Raw genomic sequence first — 12,570 nt, 5'->3', positions numbered from 1 at the left:
GCCATCCTCACCAGCCGCTTCTTGGTTATACCGATCTCTTGATTATAAGGCTGGCTGTTCATTTAAAAATCCGTAAGAGTGCAGTCCAAACCCAGTGCATCTGTGGGCCAGATGTGGCCTCCTGTGTGTGACCTCGAGTGGTCAAGCAGGCTTTGTGAAAGAACAGAGGCTGGTGCTGGCTTCCAGGGTGAGCCGGATGGAGGAGACAGGGTGTCCAGGGCGGGGCCGGCAAAGGTGTGGGTGATGAGCAGGTGCAGGGTTGGATGATCCCGTGTGCGCACACATTCTGTGTCAAATGCACACCGATGGGAAGCAGGGTGCGCTTTCAGTTCACATTAGAAGATAAATGGTCATGAATCAGTGAAACATTGCCCCCAGATGTAGGGAGAAAACAGAAAGCTTCCAGAATCTTGGAGAAAGAGTTGTTCCAAAAAGAGTATTAAGTCTGAGGCTTGCAATATGTCTGGCAACCAGTGGGAACATATAGATGAAACCTGATTTGTTTCCCAAACAACTTTTTGGGTCCCTCCTACGGGCCGGGCACTATGTTGTAACAACGAGAGCTGCACTTATGGAGCGCTTACTGTGTACTTTCCTTAGGGTGACCTACTTAATCTTTGCAGTGATGCCATGGAGTGTAGGTGGTGGAATTACTACTCTCCTTTTACAGGCAAGGAAACTGGGACACAGAGAGGTTAAGCAACTTGCCCAGTGTCACTCAGCTGGTGAGCGATGGCATTGATTTGGACACAGGCCTGAAGCCAGAGCCTACATTTAACCATGCGTCTGCACGGCCTCTTGGAAGTAGGGAAAAGCAGGTGGTTTGGAGCAAGGCAGTCCTGGGGTTCATGAGCTTTGGGACTCTACGTCACTGACTGGGCTGTAGTTTCTTCCCCTTTTCTTCCCTTCATTCCCTTCCAGTAATGAAGACCTGCATCTTTCAGATGATTTGTTTTGTTGTGTCTAGAGTCATTCAGATGCTACACAAAAGTGTCCGGCGTGATGTTTGGCACAAAGCAGGCATCTAATCTGCTGTTCTTATTGTTGAGAACTATAGCGATTGACTTGGATCCGGGGTTTTTGAGCTGTGCTAGCCTAAGACTGGATACTGGTGCCCATTCAGGCCTTTTCTGGTTGAGTGACCCAAATCTGAGACTCATCTAGGGTATTGGGAGCGCTCTGAGGGTTGTTTATTTATACATTGTTATGTATACGATCTTAACTTCACTCTTGTGAGGTGGGGCTATTATTCACATTGTACAGGTGAGGAGAGACTCTAACATCATTTGCCTGAAGGCAACTAGTGTATTGCCCTGATCTGGGCTTTTAGCTTCTGCCCACTTACCTCTCCATTCATCCATCACCGGCTCGCAGACAGCCCTGCACGACGCGCCAGCCCCGCACACAGCGCAAGCCCAGAGCCCTGCAGCTGGGTTAATGCGGGGGTGAGTTGGGATGGGGCTGAGCTTTGGGCGGTGCCAGGTTGGCTGTGATTTGAGCCCCGGGCCAGTGTTGGGCATCTGGGTCCTACCCTTGTCTCCACTTTCTCCACCGAGGAACCCTGAGTGAAGCAAAGATTTTCTCGGGTCCTGCGAGAAAGGAAGCATCTGCCGGAGGTGGATTTTCAAGCACCTGTTGGCTCTAACATGCCACAAGAGTTGGGGTGGTGATGGCTTCTCGAAGGGGCCCCCTTCCCTCTCCATCAGCAGCAAAGCCATACTCCAGACCCTGGGAGACAGTGGGGAGGTTCGAGCCACTGATTCTGAGCCTCCTGGAAGACTGTGGACCAATCTTGCCCATACTTGTGTCTATTTATTGAGCCCTTTCCATGTGACAGGCATGTCTCAGAGACTGGCTGAGCAAGGCATGCTGTGCCTTGCTCTCTGGGTGGGGAAACAGGCTCAGAGGCCTGCGTGCCTTTTCCAAGGAGCACTTTCCAAGTGACACTTGACTGAGCCGCGGGAGGTCATGGTGCTATTATTAACTTCAGTTACAGAAGAGGAAACTGAGGCTCAGAATCACAGGGCTCATCAGAAGGGATGGTACCCACGCCAACCTCCTCGGGTCTTTGCCAAGAGTGAATGACCTAACGTGGTGGAGTGTGTGGAGTGGGGCCTGGCACCCCAGAAGCACTCAACATGGGTTCATCGTTACTGTTTCCTATTGTTCTTTCCTTTGCTCTGTCCCGTCCCATTAGGGTAAAAAAGGGAGCATTCGTTCTTACGTGGAAGTTTGGATCTTGTGCCGCAGTCCTGGGGCAGGCGGTAGTTCAATGCTGCGGGTATGGGTGATGCTGGTGGCCAACACATCCTGAGCATGGGCTCTGGGCAAGGTCAGAGGACTTGCTTAGGGTCCTGGGGTCTGGATGTAGCAGAGTGGAATTTAGGAGCACACCTGTTGAGCTGCTTGGCTGGACCATTGCCATGGGGCTGCGTCGTCCTCAGGCCCAGCGTGCAGGGTTAGCTCATTGTGAGTGTTCTGACGCAGGTTTGAAGAAGTTGGTTCCTGTGTGTGTGTGTAGATATCCACAGATGGCATATACAAATTAAATATATCTAAGTATTAAATATAGATATGTAAATACACATGTAAGTGTAGACATTATACATATGTGTGTATGTATATGTGCATCAGGCACACATACATATTTTTATTCAATTATTTTTTTCTTGTTTTTTTGTGGGGGGGAGCATGTTTAGAGAGAGTGTGAATGAGTGGGGAGGGAGGGATGAGAGAGAGAATCCCAGGCAGGCTCCACACCCAGCACAGAGCCTGACGTGGGGCTCAACCTCACAATCCTAAGATCACAACCTGAGCTGAAACCAAGAGTCGGACCCTTGACCAACTGAGCCACCCAGGTGCCCTTATTTTTTCTTGTTTTAATATGTATTTATTGTTTTGAAAATACAGGAAAATATAAAAAAGAAACCCACCCTTTGTCACCTGGAGAACTACTGGTTTTGCTTTGATAGATTTCCTTCCAGTCTTTTCCCGCTGAGCCTGCACACATATGCCCATCGCAGCCTGCTCCTCCTGCCCTCCTTACAATGGTCGGCAGTGTATCAGGTTATTGTGATAACCTCAGGGGCAAAATAGCCCCTACCAAGATCTGAGTTAGACTAGGAGTTACGTTCCGTCTCTAAATTATTTTCCATCTCTAAATGTGTATAATGCCACCATTATATCTAGGCTGTACTTGGAGACACAGAGGGGTTAAGTCACTTGCCCGAGGTCACACAGGAAGTGGATGAGGCCTGAACCGAACCTAGGTGGTCTGGCCCTAAAGGAAAAATAGAGACCTTTAATGAGCTTTAATCTTCCAGGTCATTCCTAAGGGTTCTTATTGTTATTTAAGTATTTTGAAAAATTCAGGAAATAAGTCTAGTTTGGTTGAGCATCAAGTCTAATTTTTCCCTTGTCAGTTGGCTCAGGCTCCCACCTTCCAGTGTGTTTCGCCACCTGCCTGGCTTCTGCCCTCCCTGTGTTTGTGCCACAGCAGCCAGCAGGCCCCTCCCAGGTGCAGAACAACAGCCGGCTTGTGGGTGGTGCAGCCTCCTGGGGTGTGGACTTCAGCTGATGCTCCCACATGTCCTGGTGTGAGGGCCCAGAGCCCCCAAAAACCCCCAGAGGCCTGCAGGTTGCATTCCCTGCATGGCCCCTGAAGGCACTTGAATTTAACTCTTGACAGCAAGAGAGGCATTTCTGCTAGTTGAAAAGACATCCCTACACTCCAGGACTTTCTTTTTCCAGATGGGATAGCCTGCCCTTGGGATTCGAGACTTAGCCCTTGGGAAAACAGACTTAGGTTTCTGTTCTGGCAGTAGGATCGGGGCCAGGTCTAGCTCCCGAGTGCAAACCTTGATGATCAGACCTGTGTCAGCTGGTCATGGGACCTCCCTGTCCACTCTTGCTCTTCAGCTTGAGTTGTTCCCACTGTACCAATGGTGTGATTGGGAAGAAGGATAACCTGACCTCCTGAGACCTCAGTTTCCCTGATGGCAAATTGGACAAAATGCTACTTGGAGGATTTCTGTAAGACAGTTAGCAAAGTACTAAGCATAGACTTACCTGATTTCTTTTATAAATTAATTTTTGAGGAGGAGACGCATTCACATGGTGGTACAAGAGATGTGCAGGGCAAGGCCTTCCTCCCACCCTACACCTGAGTGGCCACTTCCACTTCCCGAGGCCCCAGTGTCACCTGTTTTGAATATTATCCTTCCAGAAGGGGTACGTGTCCTTGTGCTGATATCTCCTTTGTTGTCGCTGTCCTCCTCATCAGCATTATCATTTATAAAGGAATTTGCAGAATGTCCTGTGCATTTGAAAAACCCGATAAATGATCAAAGCAGTTATTACTGAGGAGCTTATAGAGGCTTCTAGGGGTGCCTGGGTGGCTCAGTGGTTGAGTGACTGCCTCTGGCTCAGGTTGTGATCCCAGGGTCCTGGGATCGAGTTCTGCATCGGGCTTCCTGCATGGAGCCTGCTTCTCCCTCTGCCTGTGTCTCTGCCTCTCTGTGTGTCTCTCATGAATAAATAAATAAATAAAATATATTTTTAAAGAGGCTTCTAATTTCAGTTTCCCAAATAGGAAGTGAAGCTGAGTTGATCTTTTTGGTGTCATATCTTTAACCAAATAGACCTTTCCCCACCAGACTTAGGTTTCTGTTAAGGAGCTCCCATCTTCCTAATTTGACATTCATTATAAAATTGTAAGTGCCGTTCTAATGAGTGTAATTCATGCAGCCTGTGTCGGGTGAATGTTAAGCGTTGGCTTCACCTGACGCCAGGCTTGTGTCGGCACACTGACTGCCTTAAACCTCTGTGTGCACATATCCTTTCTCCATCAGAAAATGATACATCAAAGAAAAAAAGATGGATATTATCAACAAGGGTGCAACCCATGGTTAAAAAGTAGCAAGAAAAGGGGCGCCTGGGTGGTGCGGTCAGTTAACTGGTTAAGTGTCAGACTCTTGGTTTTGGCTCAGGTCGTGATCTCAGGGTCTTGAGACTGAACCCTGCATCAGGCTCTGCGCTCAGTGAGGTGTCTCCTTGGGGCTCTCTCTCCCTCTGCCCCTCCCCCTGTGCTCACGCTCTCTCACAAATCTTAAAAAAAAAATAATAGCAAGAAAAGTGTTGAATAGGATTATGAGTGATTTTCTTATCTTTTATTTAGTCAACAAATAATGATTGGTCTCCCACCATGTGCCAGGCACTGTGCTGGGTGCTCCCCACTGTTTAGTCCATGGGCCAGCTGCACAGACATCCCCTGGGAGCCTGCTAACAATACAGAATTTAGGCTCCCTCACAGCTTGCTGAGTCAGTCTGCCTTTTTATAAGATCCTCAGGGGGATTTGTGTGGATATTAGAGTCTGAAGCATGTTATTCTAGGATAGGAGCCCTCAAACTATACCGTCAAATCCAGCCTGGCACCTCTTTTTTTTGTTTTAAGGATTTTATTTATTTATTCATGAGAGACACAGAAAGAGAGGCAGAGACACAGGCAGAGGGAGAAACAGGCTCCATGCAAGGAGCCCGACGTGGGACTTGATCCCAGGAATCCTGAGCCAAAGGCAGAAGATGCCCAACCGCTGAGCCACCCAGGCATCCCTGGCACCTCTTTTTAAATAAAGTTTTTTTTTTAAAGATTTTATTTATTCATGAGAGACACACAGAGAGGCAGAGACATAGGCAGAGGGAGAAGCAGGTTCCCTGCCGGGAGCCTGATACAGAACTCGATCCCAGAACTCCAGGATCACATCCTGAGCCAAAGGCAGATGCTCAACCGCTGAGCCACCCAGGCATCCCTTAAATAAAGTTTTATTGGAACACAGTCATGCCCATTTATTTACATACATTTATTTACATTGCAAGGGCAGAGTGGAGTCCTGGCCACAGGACCGTGTGGCCTACGTAGCCTAACATGTTTACTGTCTCGTCCTTTACAGAAGATGTTTGCTGCTCGGAGTTGGAGACAGAGCAGTGAACAGAACAGAAAGAACTCCAGCTCTTATTGAGCTAGCATTCTGCTGGAGGCAGATATACAGCAAACCGAAAGATCTACACTCTGTTGGGTAGTAAAAAAAAAAAAAAAGCAAAAAGCAAAATAAGTCAAGAGAGGGGGTGGAAGATGATTGTGAGGTGGTGAGGATGCTGTTGAGAGAACTTTTGGAAGAGTTATGTTTTGAAACAGAGTAAGCTGCATGGCTATGTTGGGGGAAAGCATTGCAGGAGCGAGAACAGCCAGTGCAAGGGGCCTGAGGCAGGAGCTTTCTTGGTGTCCACTTTGTCCATCAGTACAGAGGTGGGAGCTAGCCGGGTCTGATTTAGAAGGTAAGTGTTGACCGTGAATGTGGTTTTGGTTTTCAGCTTTCACACCACCTTTGCTGTGGCATTTTAGTGCCTTTTATGAGACCATGGAATGTAGATAGAGGTCCCCATCTCATAGCACAGGGAAGCCTTCTGTGTGTCACTGGATACAGTTGCACATGCTGTGCACTGCAAAGGGTACTGCATCACATGAGGGCACCGTTCACGTTTGCATATTTATTAGGACAGTGTTCTGAAGGGTGCAGTAGAAGTGGTATCTTTTGCTGATCTGCCTGCATAAAAGCAGCAGGCCACTTAGCAGTGGCCCTGGTGGTATAAAAAGAGAAGAAAATCTGAGTGTCCACATCTTTAGGTTAGGGACAGTCGTCAGTCTCTATAGGGGGTTACGCAGCTCAGTTACCTTCCTTGCGTGGCCCCTGAAGGCATTTGAATTTAAGCCTTGACAGTGAGAGAGGCATTTCTGCTGGTTGAAAAGACATCCCTATACTCCAGGACTTTCTTTTACCAGATGGGGTTTCCGTGGCATTCTTTTTCCCCACCTGCTGTCAGACCAGACCACCCGGGGCAGCAGGCAGGGAGTCATGTCATCATCCACCTCTGCTTGTGTTTGCTGTGCAATCTCCGTTTACACACTTCTCCTCTCTGAGCTGTGGGAACCCTGGCTCTAAAAAAAAAGAAAAAGAAAAAAAAAGAGGGGGTGTGTGTGCTCTGTGAGCTTCCTCCCACCACTGAACTCTCAGGATTCTATGACTCACATTATATAGGTATCACCCGAGACGAAGTGCCTGCATTCAGGGTTATTTACTTAGAGATGGGAGTTCCAGCCTCTCTCCAACCAGGCCTGCCTTAACTTGCGTGCTTTCCTAGCTCCCAAGTTGACTCATTCAGGGACTTGAAGCTGGGGTGTCTGTCTGTTTGTTTAGAATTTGGGGATGCGGGATCCCTGGGTGGCGCAGCGGTTTGGCGCCTGCCTTTGGCCCAGGGCGCGATCCTGGAGACCCGGGATCGAGTCCCACGTCGGGCTCCCGGTGCATGGAGCCTGCTTCTCCCTCTGCCTGTGTCTCTGCCTCTCTCTCTCTCTCTGTGACTATCATGAATAAATAAATAAAATCTTAAAAAAAAAAAATAGAATTTGGGGATGCATGAGCTGGAAGGAGACTTGGAAATCATTTACCCAAGTGCCTGGTGTGTCCGATTCATGTGTCATTTTTGCCCAGGGCTTCAGCCACCATTTAGTTGAGGGCTTCAGCCACCATTTAGTTGAGGGCTTCAGTTACCATTTCACTGAGGGCTTCTGATTGTGTCAGGCCTTCTGCTTAGCTAACGTCGTGTCATTCAGTCTCATGCTTACTGCCTGCGCTAGGCGACATCGCCATCGGTTTGCAAATGACCAGATCGGGGCTCAGTGAATCCTAAAAATGACACAGTGACTAAGGGAGGGGGGCAGAGCCACCACTCAGACTGTGAAAAGTAGGGGTTAGGGAAGGGTTACTTCTTGAGCAGGTACGATAGGCCAGACCTTATTTTTTTTTTTAATTTTTATTTATTTATGATAGTCAGAGAGAGAGAGGCAGAGACACAGGCAGAGGGAGAGGGAGAAGCAGGCTCCATGCACCGGGAGCCCGATGTGGGATTCGATCCCGGGTCTCCAGGATCGCGCCCTGGGCCAAAGGCAGGCGCCAAACCGCTGCGCCACCCAGGGATCCCAGGCCAGACCTTATTAAGCACCAGTCTGCATGACCCATTCTAACCCTATCAGAGGTCCCATTCTTTCACAAAGGAGAAAACCAAGCCCCAGGGGAATGTGTGACCTACCCAGGGTAAGGCTTTTGCAGGTGGTGAGTGGGACCATTTCAGAGTTCGGATCTTTCTCCCCTCATGCACTTCTCTTGCTCTGTGAACTTTTAGCGCATCCTGTTTACCTGTTGGCATCTGTCACATGCCTTTGTACTGTGCCAGGATGGGGGCATGCTGGTACTTTGGTAGCCACTGGCTCCTCTCTTACTACCTCCCCTCTGCTCCCTGGGGCCAAGCACCCTCATCCCTTGTCTGGGTGACACCTATAGCCTCCTAACTGGTTTCCCGGTCTCCACGTTGCCCCTTGTCAAGTCTGCTCTCCGCAGCAGCCAGAGGCATCTGTTCGAAATGTGAATCACTCCATACCCCTCTGTTTTGAATCCTGTGCCTCCCGTCTCAGGACGCACCAGGTCCTTCCCAGGGTCTACAAGGCCCAATGTCACCTGCTCCCGCCCCCCGCCCCCTCTGCTCTTCCTCACTCCACTCCCACCCTCCTGGCCTCTTGGGAGTCTTCAAACACTCCAAGGAGGCTCATGCCTCAGGGCCTTTGCATTTGCTATTCACCTCTCCTGGATAGCCACCTGACTCTCTTCTCTCCTTCGCTCAGGTCTCAGGTCTCGCTTCAATTGTCACCTCCTCAAAGAAGCTCTCCCTGATTGCTCTGTCAAAATATCCCCCCTTCCCCTGCCACCCTCTGTCCCTGTACTTGTGATGTTTTCATTCCTAACCTGATACTGTCTTCCTTTCTCCCCTCCCGTCCATCATCCCTCCATCACTGCTCCAGCCCCAGTCCCAAGCCCGATGCCCGATGCCCGACACGCAGCAGGCACTTAATCTGTTGTGTGAATCACCATTCCTATGAGGCATCGGTGAGCCCCACTGTGCCCTGGCCCCTCAGATGAGCGATGCCCTGGGAGTTGAGGCGATGGATGTGCTGACACGGGCGGCTCCTCAGCGGCTTTCCTGTGCGAAAGGAAGCGGAGGAAGGAAGTGTCAACAATTAAGAAGGACCAATTCAGTTCTCTGGGACAAGCCCAGGCTTCCTCTGCCCCTCGTCTCTTTGCCCAGCATGACGGGGGCTCGCCCGAGGCACAGAGAAGCGTGACTTGATGGAATAGGCCTAAGTTTGTTGCATAATGATTAAGAAGGAGAGAGAAAAAAAACCTTATTTTTCACTTTCCTTTTTTAATCAGTAAGTATGCTGTGGGTGTTCCCTTGTGGTTTCTGAGTCAAAGGGAGGATTGTTGTCGAGCTCCGAATCCCCCTGGGGCTTCAGCTTTGCGTGTGTCTAACTTCAACTTTGAACTAGTAGTGCTTTTAGGGCCGTGCTCGGATGGGGGTCCCGGGGTCCCTCTCGGAACAAGGCAGCAGGCTTGTTTATTGTGCCTGGCTCTTACCCCATCTCTGTCCTGCTCCGGATAGCCCCTGTCAGCCTTGTCCTGTCCCCCTGGGGCAGGGGGGCACAGGGAGGGGACCCGGCGGTGCAAGGCAGGGGCCTCAGCAACCGGACCCCAACGGAGTGTCCCTTACATGGGGACACAGGATGTGGCTCCTGTGTGGTGGTAGGACAGGGGCAGTTTAGTGCTCAACCGGGATCTCTACCAAGGGCTGTCAGGGCAAGAAACTGCGCAGAAAGGGGTCAGACCCCCGTGATCGTGGCAGGTTCAGCCCCTGCCTGCAGCCCCTGCCGCTCTCACTCGCACTTTCCTTCCGTGTCCATTTATCGGGCCTGTGCTCTTCTCCTCTCCGGAGAATGGGCTCCTTGCCTTTAGACCTGGGGTTGCTGATGTTGTAGGTGCTCTGCTGCCCCCCACCCCAGGCAGGGGTGCACCCTGGAGAGTGCACGGCCCCTGGGAGGTGGGCTCCGGGAAGCTGGGGCTTGTGGTGGGACCCAGGTGTGACTCCTGCCCCGGGGGCAGCACCGACCCCACCTTGGGTGGCTATCATGGAATCCGGTTCTTCACTCCCCGCTTGCGCTCTGGAGAAGCCGCCTTGGCCCGGAGCTGAATGTTGTGGTCCTACTGGAATCCCTGTTTGGAAGGAGGCTTCGGGGCTCGCTGGGATTCCGGCCCCACGGAGTCAGGTTGGGTCTTGCCTTGTGCGTTGCTAACAAGGTCATTGCTAACAACCCAGTGCCCGTCGAGTGACCGGGTGTCCGTCTGGGTCCCACGCCGGCCTCCTTCCCCAGCGTGGGTGTTGGAGGACTCGGAGGCGGGCACCCCCATGTGCAGCCACATTTGGTCCAGTATGTGGCCGTCCTCCCGAGAGCCACCTTTCCGTGCTCACAAAGGCCATCGGAGCTGGGGTGGCCCAGGCCTCGCGAATCCTTAAGGAGTTAGAGTAAGCTCTTCCTTTTTACAACAGACTTCATTTCCCTTTCCTTCCAGAAGTTCTTCTTGGCAGGCTGTGGCTTCTCCGCCTCTGACCCCCCTGCTGTGGGAGCTGAGAACATCTCCCTCGCTGGGGAACAACCCCGGGGAAGGCCTGCTTTCCGGCAGCCAAATACCAGCCCCTCCAACCTCTCAGGTCCTGAGTCTCAGGACTCAGATGGACCGTGGGAAACTCTAGGTCTAGGCGGGGGGAGGGGGGGGGTCGTTCACCACCAAAGGAGCTAAAGGGATCTGAAAGCAGTAGCAAAGGGAGAGCGCTTTGGGCCCCCCCAGTAAGAGGTGGGGGGGAGCCGCAGGCCTCTCAAGAGCCACTCCCTCACACTGCCTTTCCACGGTGGTAAAAGAGAAATGTTTATGCAAAGAGGAAACAGGGCGAGCAGGTGTAGCAGGGAAGGGAGAGCCTGGAGAAGCCCCTGGATTTGCCTCTGATTCCCAGTTGCACCCCTCGTGGGCTGGGTGCCTCAGGCAGCTTGCTCAGTTTGAGCAAACTGGTGGAGGGCTTGGCAGGCAGGTGGGCAGCACGGACCCCAACCTTCCTCGGGCCCTCCTTTGAAAAAATGAACTACTGATGCCACGGAGCAAGGTTGGAAACGAATGACAACGGTGGTGATGGTGACGATGCTGACATTTATTGAGCACTTACTGTGCGCCGGGCACTGATCTAAGTTCTTTACACGTCTTCTATCATTAACCGTTCACTGCAGCCCATGGGAGCCGTATCTCTCGTTCCCCCTCTGGTACAGATGGGGGCCAGTGTGGGATACCCCCAACGAATGTCAGCTCTGGGATGCAGTTGGGGCCCGAGAAAGCTGGTGGTCAAAGCCACCTGCATCCTGGGCCCGACTCTTTGCTAGTGTCTTCTGGTGGGGGAGCATAGTGCTTGGGGACCTGGTGCCCTCGCTGCATGAAGATGGGGAAGCAGCCTGGACTGAGCTGCTCCCGACCCCATGTCAGCACAGCCGGCCTGTAGGATGGCCAGGTTGCTGCTGCTTCAGAGCCACCTCAGGTGGGGAGCAGGCTGGTATCTGGGCTGGCGAATGAGACTCTGTTGGGGCAGAAAGATACTCGCGTAGCGAATGGTTCTCTCCTGCAGGAGGGCAAAGAGGAAAGGTGAGGAGGGTCACCTCTGAGACCAAAACAGTTTCTCTGGTGTGTCGTTGATTTCCCATCAGCAGGCATGACCTGCCACCCAGATCTCCTTCCAGTGTCGGCAGCAGCCCCAGGAGAGCAAGGGAGGGGGCGGGTGATGAACAGTGTTTACGGAGCACCTGCTGTGCCCGCCTCTGTTCTGAGCGCTGCCACTGCGCTGCTGTGATGACTGCTCATCCTTCCAAGCCCGGGAGATAGATGGGCGCCCTTTCCCTTAGACCCGTGTGCAAGCATTCGTTTAGGGGCAGAGGGGACTGAGTGGCTTGCCCAAGGTCAGCCGCTGGGACCCCGGCTGGGGTGCTCCAACTCCCCAGCACCCCCGTCTTCACGGCGGGTGCCGTTGCTCTAAAATCTCTCCTTCGGGTTTCCCGATGGCACCACCGGGGCCCAGAAGGCCTCAGTGACTGGGCCCAGGTCCCACGGGTCCCACGGCCACCAGCAGGCCCAGGCTCGGAGAGGCATATAGCCCTGTCTGAGCGGTGAACTGCAGCGCTGCGCTGGATTCCCGTGCGCCCGCGGACACACGGACACACGGACAGGGGGACATGAAAGGAACAGGCTCGACCTTGACGGGCCCAGCCCCCGGCTCACTGGAGGCAGTTGAAAGGAAAGCTGCCGATAAGGAGGCGCTTTATCACGCCTCTTGACAGGCCCCGCTTCCTCCCCTGCGTGGCCCGAGCCTTAAACCCCTTCCAAGTCCCTGGCCTGGAGCCTGGGCCACGAGCGGTGGGAGTGGGCCCGGGACGGGGAGGGGGGGCCAAGCCTTTGAAACCATCCAGAGGGCCCCACGCGGCCCTTATCTCGGCGCGTTGTTGTTTCTGGGCCGGAAAAGGGAAGCGTAAAGAGGAAAGGCTTTCTCCTGCGGCTTTTGTGTTTGGTTCGCATTAAATGAGGCCGGGCCGGG

At 52.3% G+C, this 12,570-nt stretch overlaps 1 protein-coding gene across 4 annotated transcripts in view; it reads left to right on the top strand.

Annotated features, from left to right (window-relative positions):
* The window catches only part of NFATC2 (nuclear factor of activated T cells 2), a 145,230-nt gene that overhangs the window by 32,537 nt on the left and 100,123 nt on the right, over window positions 1–12,570 (top strand). The window lies entirely within an intron of this gene.

The sequence above is a fragment of the Canis lupus genome, chromosome 24, assembly GCF_011100685.1.
Source record: "Canis lupus familiaris isolate Mischka breed German Shepherd chromosome 24, alternate assembly UU_Cfam_GSD_1.0, whole genome shotgun sequence".
Classification (NCBI taxonomy): Eukaryota; Metazoa; Chordata; class Mammalia; order Carnivora; family Canidae; genus Canis; species Canis lupus.
The sequence above is the reverse complement of the archived record's forward strand: the minus strand, read 5'-3'. Positions and strand labels throughout refer to the sequence as shown.